General features: G+C 41.0%; 1 protein-coding gene and 2 pseudogenes across 1 annotated transcript in view; 2 read left to right on the forward strand and 1 right to left on the reverse strand.

Moving 5' to 3' along the window:
• IQGAP2 (IQ motif containing GTPase activating protein 2) overlaps positions 1–15,167 on the reverse strand; it is a 266,860-nt gene that overhangs the window by 230,928 nt on the left and 20,765 nt on the right. The gene's annotated exons all lie outside the window — the stretch shown is intronic.
• Positions 2,132–2,250, forward strand: LOC111729485 (annotated as a pseudogene).
• Positions 6,900–7,018, forward strand: LOC111729465 (annotated as a pseudogene).

The raw sequence follows: 15,167 nt of genomic DNA on the forward strand, positions 1-15,167 counted from the left end.
GAAAGACACCGAAGTTTTCAGATATTAAAGTTCTTTGATTCAAAGCTCAAACTTTATACAACAGCAAGGACAGCAACCACCTTAAGTATAATTCATGTTCTTCTGCTTCACATTTAAATTAATAATTGATCTCCTTCAGGCATTGCTTTTTTTGGCTTGCACTACACAAAGACTGCAGATCAGAGGAGATAGCCAAATTGTCGTCAGCCATTAGTTCCTTAGAGGATTTTAATACAATTTCAGAATAAAGTCATTGTTTCTACATCAGCCATGAGAGCCCTGCTAGCATTTGTGCAGCAGAAATGTCCACAATTATGAAGCCAAGTGAGGAAGAAAATTTCTTAATATTGGTCCACTAGGTGCAAAAATGCTGGCAGAGAATTATGGAGATGCAGAATCCTAAAGTGCCTTCCAAGTGTCTTATAATTAAAACCAATAAATACAACAACAACAGAATGTGTTTCTTTTGTTCCATGGCAAAGTCTCTAACTAATGGCTAAATAGTTACAGTTGCAGGTCAGGAGTAGAGAGAAGGGGTGGGTGGGGTGGGAGAAAGGACTTTGTGCCCCTAATAGTTAACAGTCTAACAAAACACACATTTAACATTGTAGAAAAGTTAGAAAGCCTCTTTGGAAAAAGGACAAATTAATTATAGGACAAAGGACAGATAAATCAAGGGGAAGAAAAAAGATTATTCAGTGATGGGATTAATCAGAGCCAGTTTTCTAGACTAAAAGAGTTTGAAGTGGGGTTTGAAGGAGGGGAGAGAAAGTTGGATGAGGCAACATACCTAGAGAAGTAAAGACAAGAATGAGGAAACTGCACACCTACATCAAGGGACATTTTTGTGCTTTGTCTTCTATTTCATTCCTCAGCCCTCAAAGTCTCCACTCCTCCCCTCCTCACCCTTCCAAAGGTCTAAATTTCTTGAGAGGAACAGAGAGCCTGCCCAGGATATTTCACAGCTGTTTTAAGTAGTGTAGTTGAAAGGAGTACAGGCTGTTTGATGACAGTGAGAAGGCCAGATGATAGATAGCTCATAATCAAGAAGCTGGGCAGAGTTCATTCTATGGATAAAAGCTCTTTCGACAAAGTTAACCTGGCACATCTAATAACACGCATAATTGCAATAGAACTGTGTAGAGTTCATTGGGCATCAGCTGTTACATCAGTGACATGAATTACCGTAATAACTATTAATCTAAATACTCAAACCAAGTTCCTTATTTTGCCAGTTTACCAGTATTGAGTCAACAAGGATTTGCTTTCCCTTGGAACATGTTCAGAGTTGCATCCATGGGAAGTGGGGCTGAAGATGAAAGAAAGTTCTAGGTCTGCTCTTCAAAATCTTTGATTCCACATTCCCTTGCCTAGTGCTCCATCCAATGCCACCTGATGCCTCCACTTTTCCAAGAGCCTTGAGAAGCATACCAAATGGTTTCTGCCCTCCAAGGCAGATTCCTTTGGAACGGTCTTAGGCTTCTCCAAACCCTCTGCTAACCCAGCCTTACCTCTCCCTTAATATCAGGTCGGGAGGAATCAGAGGTACCTACAGGAAGATCAAGGCCGGAGAGAAGAGGTCCAGAAGGAAGGCTGTAAGTTGCAGCATGCAGAAGGTTTGCTACATGAATGAATTAGGGGAGGGGCCAGTAGAAGGGCAGGTGAGGCTTTGTCTCCTTACCACCCCTACACTCCCACTGCCATAGCCAGCCACAGCCTCCAAGTATCTTTACCACAGTTTTTCCCAGCACGGTATGACCATATTTAACAACAATCCTCCAACATTGGTATTGTTCTCATTTTACAGATGTGGAAACAGACTTGGGACAGCTAAACCATTTGTCCAAGATCACAGTGGACATGTGGAGAGCATGGTCTTACATCAGTTTGACTCCTAACTGGCACACTGACATCAGGAGGTGCAAACCAGCCTTTCTGAGCCCTCCCTTGACCTCCACATACCTCCAGACTTCTCAAACTGCGCATCAGTGAGCTTTTCCATAGAAAAATAACCCAAAATGCACAAAAGAGTAAACACATGAAAAGAACTAGGGGTGAAGTATTTAGGCACACAGCTCAATGCCCAATGAGCAGAAAATGTCTACTTTCAGTCACTTTTAAAAAATCATCCGTCTACAGCCATGCCACCCTGAACATGCTCGATTTTGTCTGATCTTGAAAGTTAAGCAGGGTCGGGCCTAGTTAGTACTTGGATGGGAGACCACCTAGGAAGACCAGGTGCTGTAGGCGTTTAAAAAAAAAAAATCACCCATTTTGCACAAGTGATCTGTGGTTCAGTATTTAAAATATAAGGAGTTCCTACCTCCAAACTTAGTAAAATCGGCATTCCAAGTAGATGCGCCATGTGTACCCTGCGGGCTACACAGGCCCGCACACCACCAGCACCCCATTTATCAGTGCAGAGTCTCAGGCAGTGAAAGTGGCTTCCTCTGCAACCAGCATCGACCCAGTTTAGCTCACACGTGGCTGCACGTGTGTAAGCAGCTTAGAGAACCAGCCAGCAGGTGTCATTCTGGGAAGCCCCTCATTGCAGCACTCGAGGGTCAGGCTATGCCCTGTATCACCACTCCTGGAGGCAATCCACAGGGCTCTGTGGGACTGGAAATGACAGGACCATCCTAACAGCGGTGCAGGCAGCACCCACTGACACTGTGTTCACAAAGTAGGGAAGCATGTAGAGAGGGAAAACTGCAGGTCAATGAGGAGATACAACTTTTTCATCCCATCTGTTTTTCCACATCTTTTTTCAGGGATGGACTGGTTTTACACTGGATACTCCAAGTCTGTTCTTCATTCAAGTTGTATAAATTTCTTCAGAGGTAGGTTTATTCCAATGTGGTCGATAAAACTGAGCAAACCCACTCTATACACTCTGGCAAATAAACCAAAAAGCTCTTTGCTTCTAAATAAGTTCTTGGCATGAGCTTATTTGTTATGAATTGCCTTTCTCCTTAAAAATATAGTGCAGTGGGAGTACTGGGCAGGAGTGAGGGAGGGGAGACGGGGGGAGCATGAAACACAAAATAAGGGTTCAAGTACAAGTTTTGCTCGTAAAAATTTAACCAGTATCTGATTAACCAGATTTCTCAAATCTTCTCTAATCCAAATCTTTTACCCATGCCATGCTCTCTTTAAGACTAAGGCAACAACTTAACAGACACTGAATATTAAGACTATTGGTTGCTGAATAAAGTCCAATATTTTTACTTGTAAAAATGCTTATTTTTTAAAAAAAGAAAATAACAAGTGTCAGTGGGGATGAGGAAAAACTGGAATCCATGTGCATTGCTGGTAGAAATGTAAAATGGTGCAACCCTGAGGAAAGCAGTGGCAATTCCTTAAAAAAATTAAACATGGAATTATCACAATTCAACAATTCCATTTCTGGGTATATGCCCCCAAAAAGTGAAAGCAGGGACTTGAACCTATATTTATACACCCATTATCACAGAAGCTTTATTCACAATAGCCCAAAGGTGGAAGCAGCCCAAGTGCCCATCAACAGGTGACTGTATAAACAAAATGTTCTTTATACACACAATGGAATATTATTCAGACTTATAAAGGAAGGAAATTCTGACACAGGCTACAACATGAATGAACCTGAGGACACTACGCTAAATGAAATAGCCAGTCACAAAATGACAAATACTGTATGACTCCACTTACATGAGGCACTTAGACTACTTCAATTTCATAGAAACATCAAGTATCATGGTCATTGCCAGAGGCTGCGAGGAGTGGGTAATGGGGAGTTAGAGTTTAATGGGCAGAGTGTCAGTTTGAGAAGATAAAGTTCTGGAGATGGATGATGGGATGGTAAAATATCAACGTGAATATACTTAATTCCACAGAACGGTACACTTAAAAATAGTTTATAGTAAAGTTATGTATATTTTTTCCACAATTTTAAAAAACACTTATACAGCATTTTCTATATGCCAGGTACTATTCTAACTTTTTTGCAAATATTAACTCATTTAATCATCACAACAACCCTATGAGGTAGGTTCTATTATTATTATTGTTGTCTTCATTATTGTCCTTGCCCGGAATCCACAGCTAGAGAGTGGCAGAGCCGATACGTAAAGGCTGGGGTCCCAGCTCCATCACCTGGCCCTTAACCGCTCTGCATTGCTGCTTCTCAGCAAGTGAGACAGCAGTCCTGGAGGTCTTGGCAATCAATTCATACAGAAACCGAATAACAGATCCTGTTGCTCACACACTATTGGAAGGGTCCTTAGGACACCAGACCACTGAGGCCTTTCAGTGATGGCTTTGGGAATATCCAGGGGGCTCATCACATAGAACTTGAATCAAATTTAGCCCTGTTAACCAATTTCACAGAACCAAAGAGTTTCAAATGAGAGATGACATCTCTCAGGTCTGATTATCTTTTCAAGACAAGAACTACTGCTAAACTATACCAGAGAAGGTATGTTTTCGCTTTCTTATATTTTCTTAAATTGCTATGAACTGATGGTCTATGAAAGCAGCAGTCCCAGGAGGCCATGGAATGAAGGTTCTAGGCCTGGGAGGCACCACTTTGAGCAAGTCACTTATCCTCTCTGGGTCTTGCTGCTTCATCTGCCAAATGGGAATACCTTTAAATTTGTCTCCTCTTTAACAGTATTAATGGCTTAAGATTAGCTTAATTATAGGAAAATACTTCCAAAAAGTTAAAATGCTGTTCTCATAATTCCATCCACTTGGAGGTTATTAAAAAATAAAGCTCTAAACAAACTACTCAACAGACAGGTCAATAATGATCACATTCAAGTCTCCAACATGGCTCCTAGTGTTCTCATCAGTTCTTTACATGCTGTTCCTCAACCACCCAAAAGATAATGATGAGACATTCACAATATACATAGTATTTCACCTCTGCTCAAAGAAAATGCCTCTCTCTATTGTTAGCATTCTCCATGCCTCTCCCAAGGTCACATTGGGACAAGAGTAAAGCAGAGAATAGCTAAAGACATAAGGACAAATGTGAGCTCCTCTAGCCCAAGGCTGATATTTCTCTACTTTTTTTTTGCAGTTTATTTTATTTTGTGTGTATTTCTTAAGCTCAGAGGCATTCTACTGCATGACCTCAGTACAACTGTCCAAATCAGGAAATTTAATATTGATATGCTATTTTCCAATCCATATTCAAGTCTCACTTGTCCCAGTGATGTCCTTTATAGCTTTTTTATTCCATGCATTCTGTTGCCATGTCTCACTAGCCTCCTTTAATCTCAAACTGTTATCAGCCTTTGCCTTTGTTGAATTTGTTTTTGAAGATTACAGACCATTAATTTTATAGAATGTCCACCAGTTTATATTTGTGTGGTGTGTCCTCATGATTCGATTTAAGTTATGCACTTTTGGCAGTTAAACACACCACCCAAAAGTCAAGTTGTATACTTTCTACAAAAACCAATCAGTGGGCACATGACGTTATATGACGTTAACTCAGTACGTGACATTATATGACGTTAACTCAGTATGTGATATTATGTGATGTTAACTTGGTTAAGGTGATGTGTGCCAGGTTTCTCCATTCTACATTTAATCTTTTTCTCTTTGTAATAAACAATTTGTGGGGAGACACTTTGAGACTATATGTATATCCTTTTCTTCATAAGACTTTCATCCACTAATGTTAGCATCTACTAAGGATTTTCTAACCCCATTACTCCTTCTACTATAGAAGGCCATCTCCGGAAAGGAAGAGCCTCTAATTCTCCTCATTTGTTTATTTATATAAGCTTGTGGATTTTATATTCGATCTCATACCTATATTTGAAAAATCAACACGTAAGGGAAAATGCACCCAAAGGACTTTGGAATAGAAAAATAAAATGCGTCAAGAAAGAGTTCAAATTGTATACAAGTATTTATAAAACCAGTTTAGAGTTTGCCAATAAATGTGCTACAACTTCAGCCGTGAAGTCTACAGCTAAAAACCTGCTCTATGATAAAACTTTTGGTGCATGTCAGACATAAAAGGCCATGTCCCGCAGAAGCTGCCATTTGTTAATTTACGAGGCTTTGTGCTAGCAGCCTGACATGTAACTACTGATCATCCCAACAACCTAGCTGGATAGACAACCCTAATTTACAGAGGAGGAAAACAAGGCTCTTAGGGCTAGAGACTTGCCCAAGGCCCCAGTGCCAGGCAGGCCAGACTCAGGTATATGGGTTCTAGAACCTGTACTTTCCCACATATAGCCCTGTCCCCTCTTCTATATAAACTGGGACAAAGGTGAACTTTAAGGTTTGCACATCTACCATAACCTTTGCATCCATCTACTTTATTAAATTAACTATTAAATAAAAATGATGTTTTACAATAAGATGATTTAAAATTCTGGAAATTATTAACTAGTACATGTTTTCTCACTATAAATTACGAACAGCTCCTTCCAGAAAACAATTCTCAACCAGAACATGGTTATTTAAACTTCCCTTTCATATCTCTCTAGATTCAAGTAGAATGAATTTGTTCTTTGCTCCTGGTACTACATTGTAAGACAATTTTCAACTTAGGAGAAAAAAGAAGGAAGAAAAGCTACAAATGAGTAGTGACTCAGGCAAGGTGAGATGTCTACACACACTCAACATTAAACGATGAAGGCAGCATGAGTGGCCAGGTGGGTTCTCGTGCCTGCCCTTTGGCTCGACAGCTGCACCATGCAGTTTACTTTGTGAGGAAAGGCTCGCATTCCTTCCCCTTCCCAATACACACACACTATGCACACAGCTTACTCATTCATTACTAGAGCTATTTAGTGGCTTATGTCAATCCACAGGTCTTAATAATGACAAAGACTATAAACATTACATCCCAGTTTTACCTTGAAACCATTTTCATTCAAGAAAATGAGATCAGAGTCTACGGCCGTGCCACCCTGAACAAGCCCAATCCCGTCTGACCTCGGAAGCTAAGCAGGGTTGGGCCTAGTTAGTAGTTGGATGGGAGATCACATAGGAAGACCAGGTGCTGTAGGTGTAAAAAATAAAAAATAAAAAAATAAGGGATTGTAAACTGACAAGGTTCTTGCAATCTATGAGGTCGACCAAGGGTTGCCTCGCCTTAAAAAAGAAAAAAAGAAAAAGAAAAAATGACATTAGACTACTGGAAGTTAAGAAAGACTTCTTGCAACAAATATACCACAGTTTCATTTTAATTAGAAGAGAACAAGAAAGGTAACAAGAAAAGAATTACAATATCACCTACACAAAATTTGAGAAAGTAGATACATTATCAACTAGTGCCTTGTAGCCCGATCTCTATTTATAGTGCCCTTAACCTTCTCCACTGGCTTTGTGTTAATGTCCTAGCAGGAAGGGCTCAGATCACACAGATGAGAAGTCAACCACTTCATCGAGTGATGCAGGCTTTAGGTCCCAGTTTTTGTTGTTGTTGTTGTTTTGTTTTGTTTTTTAACCAGTTCCTTTCTTTCCTCTCATGGTCATTCTTTAGCTGGTAGGTAGGGTTTTTCCGCTCTCCATTTTAAGGCTAGGACAGCTCTTCTTGATTCCTGGAGTCGATGCAGGGAGATCTAAGTACCATCTTCCCACTCTTCATAAGCCTGAACTTCATTCCCCATGTGCTGTCCTGCTCCAACTCCTATTCATCACTCAGGCTTTGAATGCCCTCTTTACGGCACATGGGGACTTCTCATGCTTACTGTCTTAAGTGAAGCAAAAGTTCTTTCGTTTTTGTATCTTTTACAAGTCCAGTGCAAGAGGAATGCTTGTCTGCAACAGTTTGGTCCACCAAGTTATCCAGAAGGTAGGGAAGTAACAGGATTAACACTTTGCAAGCTCAAGACACTGAGGCACAAAAGGTAAGTAACTGAATGGCAAAGGATACCTGGCCAGTTCACGACATAAGCAGAACTAGAAACCAGCACAAACATGTATGTGCCCGAGACTCACCGGATCCTAACTACTGGCTTTGTAAGAAACAGCGCTTTTACAGTGTTTACCTTCTCCTCCCAACATGCTCATTTTCCCACTAGGCTCTTAATCCCTTCTCGCTCTGTTGGTTCTTTTTCTCCTATTCCATGACTTAGACATACTTCTTCAAAAGCAGGTACTTTAGAAAGTTAATTTGTTTTTTTCAGGGGGAAAAAAAAGAGTTCACTAAATTGTGATAGATAAGACCTATGAAGGAATGTGACTGATAACACAGAAGGAAGGAAGAAGAAACAATGGGAGTCCCAGGCTGTGAAGACGAATGATGATGGTGGATAGTGATTAAAAAAAAAAAAAGAAAACATGCTAACCACTACTGAGCACTTACAGTTGTGCTAGACATTCTCCAAAGCCCTTTATATAATTATTTTAATCCTCACAAAAACTGTGTGAGACAGGAATTATTATTTCCACTTATCAAATGAGGAAACCGAGGCACAGAGTAGTCATGTGTGGAGACAGGATTGGCACCAATGCCGTCTGGCTCAAGGATCCAGTTCTTAACCAATAGGCTATGTGGCCTCAAAGACAGCTCTGCTTATAAGGCAGTAATGGGCAGCATGCCCTCACCAACATTCTACTTAGCCTAGAGTTCCTCTGCAGTTCAAGGAAATGAATACGGAGTCTGGGTGCAGTGAGATGAGACTCAGGTAACATGATTAAGCTCTGGTATTTGTAAGTCAAGAGACTGCACACAGGAGTAAATATCCTATCCTTCAAAACAGCCATATGAGAAGCTCTATGTTCATTCCAACTGGGCTGCCATTGCTGAGCACATTTTTAGATGCCTCTTCTGGAATGTCCTTCAACTCAATTATATATTTCTTTTAAATATCCTGAAAGTTGGTCCTCAAAGATGGATCACATATTTGCAAACAACCAGTATTCAACTTGAGCCCAGCCTAGAAAATAAGGTGGCAAAGTGAATGTCTCATTGCTTTAGATTATTTTTTCCTTCCTGGCTGAAAAAAAGATTCTGATGGCAATCTTAAAAGAAATTAACAAAAAACTCTGAACTATAGAAGCTGATTTGAAGGATGTTGCTTATTTAAATGTGTAAGAGCTAGTTTTTGTTTAGCCTCATAACTTTATAGATACATCTAACAGGTAAGAAACTTTTCCCTTGGGTTTCTTCTCAATTTGAGAATGACAATGAGAACCTCCGAGTCACTACATGCAAATGGTAAAGCACTGAATTTAAGCATTAGGCTTTGACATAAAATATCCTGGATTCTAATCCCAATTCTGATATTCACTTATCTCTAAGCCTCAATTTTTCCATTTGTAAAATGGTTTGTTATCTAATTAGTGAGGGTACAGACAGGAAAGAAATAGTACTCCAACAGGGTAACTGAAAAGAGTTTAAGGAAAGCACTATTTATTTACAAGTTCAGGGAAATGAGCAAGGGCTGTGGGGTACCAAGTAGCCAGCAACAGCAGAGAGCCATCACCTCCCCTGGTCTAAAGGGAGTAGCCGCAGCAAGAATTTAGCAGCAGGAACAGCAGAAGAGGGCCACCAGACCAGAGCTGTGGCTTTCAGCAGAGGAACCCGCCTCCAACCCCAGCCTGGGGAAAAAGGGAGCAAGAAAAAATAAATACCCTGACTTATCTCCTCAAAGCCAGAGGGCCAGGGAGCCCATTCACATCCATTATGTCCTGCCTCCCAGGACATAGAGCATGGTGGACTGGCAGGGGCGAACAGAGAACATCCAGCCTAGCATCTCACAAAGTGTGATCTAGTCCTCTCATAATCACTTATTTGGTGTCTTTCTGTATCCTACTCAATGGTAAATGCCATACAGGCAGGAAGTACCCACCCAATTCACTGCCAGCCCAGGGCAGAGCTCCGTCACTGGCACAGGGTCACTCTCGCTAGCTCTCACATTAGGATATTATTTTAAATCATATCATTGTTTGAAAAATGAGATATGACTGGGTTGCTATACAGCAGAAGAAATAAACAGAGGATCTTATACCTTTAAAACACAGATCCAGATCTCCATTCTGACTTCCACCCTGTTCTATGAGCTCGAGGGGTGTGTGATATTCAAATAACCCAACCCAGAATATTAGGTCAGAAACAGACCAGGTTAAATCTTATTAAAGCCATAAATCTTTTCTAATGCTGCTGAATTTCCTCAATTTGATTTTATGAATACAGTTAATTCCATTTGGGAGATAATACAGCTTAAATGTTTCAACCCAACATGAGTATGTCTATTCCTAGTTGTAAACAGTAACACCATTATACGAAAGTCACTTGGAATCACCATACCTTTCAAGAACTGTGCTGCCATCAAGAAGGAGACTTCTCAGTAAAGAGAAGAGGAACAAAACAAAACAACAAAAAGACTGGTTTTCTTAAATTTCTCTGGTGACTCCAGTGCATGCTAAGCACACTAGTGTCTACTTGTACAAATATTACACCCACAACAACTGTTCATATAATAAAATACAAGGAAGTTAAAGTGTAATAACAGCCCTGGGAAGAAAGCAATTCCTTCTCATAACTTTTAGATGTTTGCCAAATTTATATATTTTAAAAGTTAAAATATTACACAGCAACTCATACTGTAAGAGCAACAGAGGAATACTTGATTCAATAAAAATTTAAACAGCATAAAACTAGAGAAAGTATCAAGTGAGTTCTTCATGCCCAACACCCACCAAAGTCCTACTCTTTTCCCCATTAGAAAACCCGATTAACAGTTTGGTTAATTTAAAATTGGTTAATTTGATTCCTTTAAAACTGCTTCCTAAATTTTTACATATATGTTTATGTTAAAATGTTAATGGATTATTGAATATATGTTTTTCTATAAATAATATTTTCATTTTATAGATGGATATATTTCCATGTCGTTACATAGAGAGCTATGTCATTCTTTTTAAGGGCTGCATAGTATTTCTAACATACGTATTTCATAATTTATTTAAACCACTCCTCAACTGCCAGGCTCTTAGGTTCACTTCAATTTTTCTACTCATATCAGTCATTTTCATTAATTCTTTACAACATACACAGCTCATCTTTTATGTCCCAAATTATAACGAACTCATTCTTGATACAGCTTTGCTGACTTCTGCTCAAGTTAATTTTCTATCGAATCAGTGCTATGGTATAGCGTGGACTAAACAGTTGATTTCTTTTTTCTTAAGTGGTTACAAATGTTTTGACTCATTCTATTAAGAAGTGGGGCCTATGTCCCATTCACATGATTCTGGGCAAACATGCAATGGCTTCGACCAGTAGAGAGTGACAGAAGGGATGGTATCTGACTTCGAAGCGAGGTTAGAAAAGTCCATGCAGTTTCCTGTTGGTCTCTAGAAAGCCAGTCACCATGCTAGGAGGACCACATGGAGAGTCCACCTGAGGCCCCAGCTGAGTCCAGCCATCAAGTCATGCCAGCACAGGTACCGGGCATAAGAATGAAGAAGTTTCCAGATGATTCCAGCTTCCCAGGAGTTTAAGTCTTTCCAGCTCATTAATTGGTCCAATAATTGGAGCAGAAACAAGCCATTTCCACTGTGCCCTGCCTGAATTTCTAGCCCAGAGAATCTGTAAGCATAATAAGCTGGTGGTGGTTTTATTCACAAAGTTTTTGGGTGATTTGTAACAAAGCATTATGTTAGTCAGTAAACATAGGTCAGCATGCCCAGCTCAGGCAGGTGACACGTTCTCTCATCCCAAACCTTACTACTTCTATCACCTCTTGTTATAAAGACAAGTCCAAAGACTCTGAGGTCTGGACTAGGATATCCAACTCGTCTTTAAACCATTGTAAACTCTCTTGTCCTCACCTATAAACTACAGATATCTACTTTCTCTTCCTAGAGGGATGTGTGAAAGAACTAAAAAATGTGCTAAAACCCTATGAAATAGTTGTGTGTGTGTGTGTGTGTGTGTGTGTGTTTCTTATCATTCAACTGGAACAAAGATTCAAATGCAAATCTCCAGTGAACTTGGGATTTAAGATTTAGTCAGGATCTTTGGACTTCTAGATGGAGAGTGTAAGAACTCATTTATTTCAACTGTCCCACAGAGACTTTCATAGACTGGCACCCTTCTAATTTTGAAAAATTATGAATAGTGCAAATATAACATCTTCATCGGGGTGATGGAAATATTAACTAATTTTAACACAGACAGACAAAAAATAAAAGGAAAGATACAGAAAGGACTAAAAACCAGAAAGAAATATGCCTAAAAGCTCATAATGGTTATATTTGGATAATAAGATTAATTATTATTTAAAATTTTTCTTGTTTGTTTAATAAGCAATGTAAAGACACGGCTCCCTTGGAGATTAATATCCAAACCTGACTCCTGGCACATAAGAGTGGGTGACTTGGACTCCATACTTTCATTCGCATCACTAATTTGGGATGTCTTCCTTCCCACAGCTCCCAATATATGACCTCCCACTCCATCCAATACCACCTCCCACTCCCACTTTCTTCCCTAGTACCAGCAGACCTGCAGACACAAAAGCTTCAGGGTAACCGGTGCAGCAGCAACTGCTTTTCATGTTACTCAATACCCCGGGAGAGCATCCCATGCTAGAAGAGAGTGTGCCTGGCTGCCTCTCATCCCTGCAAAGCTGAGCAACTAAAAAGTTATACCAAAGCCCTGAGAGGCTGGTTCTCCGGTACAATTCTCTCTGCTCAGATATAACCCAGGGAGCCAGCAAACAGTTCAGAGCTTAAAATGGTCCAATCTGCTGCCTTTCTGGAGCTGGCTCGCCCCTTCGATGCCCATTCAGGGAGTGCAGCCATCTGTCTCTGGCTGTCCTGTTAAACTGTTCCTCACAGTGACAGGTAAGGAGCTGCAAGCATTGGTCCTTCTGCTGCCTGACAGCCTGCGAGGCTACATACAGGCTCAGGCCTGACATCCCACCCACACAAAGGTCTGTGGGCAGCCCTCCACACAACAGATTGCCAAAGGCCTTATGCTGCCCCCACTCAGAGTGTTCCATCATCCACCCGAACATATTTGCCAATTTTCCTTTAACTGTCAAGAAGTGGTCCTTATGAGAGCCTCGCTACTCGAAGTGCGATCTACAGACCAGCAGCACCGGCATCACCTGGGAGCTTGTCAGGTTTGCAGTCTCAGGCCCGGCCCAGAGTGCCTGAATCTGCAGATTCAGAACCAGATCCTCAGATGATGTACAGGCATGTGAAAGTGTCAGAAGCGCTGTATTAAAGAACCCTCATTTAAAATGTAACATTTTTTGTCAGTATCAACCCCATTACACTAGTCATGGTAGAAATTTTGAGAAAACAGTTTTAAGTGGTGGGAAACAGCATAATCGCATTCCCAGCAGAAAGACCTCATTATTCAGCACTCTTGAAAGTGAAGGGGGCACAGCTCAGATCACTTTATTTCAGAGCCAAATCTGAGAGCATGGAAGTGAGGCTATTTCATTTTAAATCACCACCCACCATCACAGACACTAATTGGTCCAGTAAATGGTATTATAAAAGCTTAAGGTGGGAGCTTAGCCAGAACAAAATGCAGCAACACAAAAAGAGATATCCAGAAAACAATTCTGTTTCTTTACCTATAGCAGTGACTCTCAACCAGAGACATCTGGCAATGTCTGCAGACGTTCCGGGTTCTCATAACTGAGAGAGGATACTACTGGCATCTAGTAGCTCAGGAATGCTACTAAACGTCCTACAATGCACAGCACCCCACAACCAAGAACTGTCCAGGCTAAAATGTGACTTATGCCGAGACTGAGAAACCCTGACCTACAGACTTAGCTACGGTGTCGTCACCTACTGCTCACCCCACCAAGAAACCTGCCATCCAGTAAAATGCCTGCACGCCCTGCACTCAATGGTTTCCCACCATTGGCTCAGAAAAGAGCCTGCTGTTGAGTGTGTGACAGCCAGGGACAGAGGAGCCAGGGTCCTTTCAGCAGGAAGGCCCCCTCCTTGTCCCTTCATTACCCATGCAGCACAGGCCTTAGGTTACCTATTATAAAATCATGGAAGAGGCCTTAGTGATCCCCTAGGCCAGCTCCCTTGGAGGCATATTAAAGGGGCTGCATCCTGGCCTACTCAGCACAAAGACCGGTTCCTTTATAACACAGAGGACAGGGAGACTGGACTCACAAGGAATGCAGAGAAAGAAACAATGGCGCAAGCCCCAGTGTTTGAAGTGCTCAAGCAACTATTGAATGGCAGTGCTCTATTTATAGCTCAACTTTCCTGAAAAGGCACTCTGCTTCCCCTTTTCTCAAATGCCCAGGCATCCTCTCCAACAGTTTTGGCTTCCCCTCTCCTCCAAAAGTTGCTGTAAAGATGGTCTAGGAAAGTGAAGCACATTTCAGAAAACAGAGAAAGATCCATGCTAACAGATAAGGGTTTACCCAGAAATGGCCCAACACCCACCATGCCTTCACATAATGAATAGAACCCCCCTTCCCACAAGATATCTAGGTTTAGACAATGAATTATACTGTAGCCTTTCTTCTGGGGCATGCTATTTCCAAGAAGAACAAAGCTCCAGGCCTGGCGGGCTTATGCTGAACACAGTAAGCCACAGACCTGAAAGTTAAGGCCATGTGCAATTATGTCTAATTTGGCTCTTGCTGGTGATGTGCCAACTGACCGAAATCCTGCTCGCTGAAAATGACTGGAGGATGATGAAGGGAAACACAGAATTGAGCACATGCACTCTAATCTTGTGACTTAAGGGTGTCAAGAGAGAGGTTATTGGCACAGACCATGGGAAAACTTGCTCTCAACCTGACCCATGAAGTTAGTTACACAACAATTTCCAATTCGAATTCAGTCCATCTTCCAACTTCTAACACCAGCACACATGAAAAACTCCTATTTCCATGTGACACACACACACTGACCCATGAGGCCTAACTGCCTTTATGGAGTTCACAGGCTGAAGGAAAAGGCAGCAGAAAGGCAGGGCCAGCAAGGTGATTCACTGACAATTCATTTTATCACACCAACAATTTCTACCTGACACTGATTAGCTCAAGTCAATCAAGTCCAGATGGGGAAGGACTTGATATCTCAAAATCGGCAGGAAAAAACTGAAAATTTGCATGAGTGGGTCCCCTCTCCCATTTAAATATGATTACAGGTCTCTTTAGAAAAAAAAAATATAACTATAGAACAGGAAACAGCGTTCTCTCTAAAACAACTGTTAA

Source organism: Pteropus vampyrus, unplaced genomic scaffold, assembly GCF_000151845.1.
Source record: "Pteropus vampyrus isolate Shadow unplaced genomic scaffold, Pvam_2.0 Scaffold262, whole genome shotgun sequence".
In the NCBI taxonomy this organism is placed as follows: Eukaryota; Metazoa; Chordata; class Mammalia; order Chiroptera; family Pteropodidae; genus Pteropus; species Pteropus vampyrus.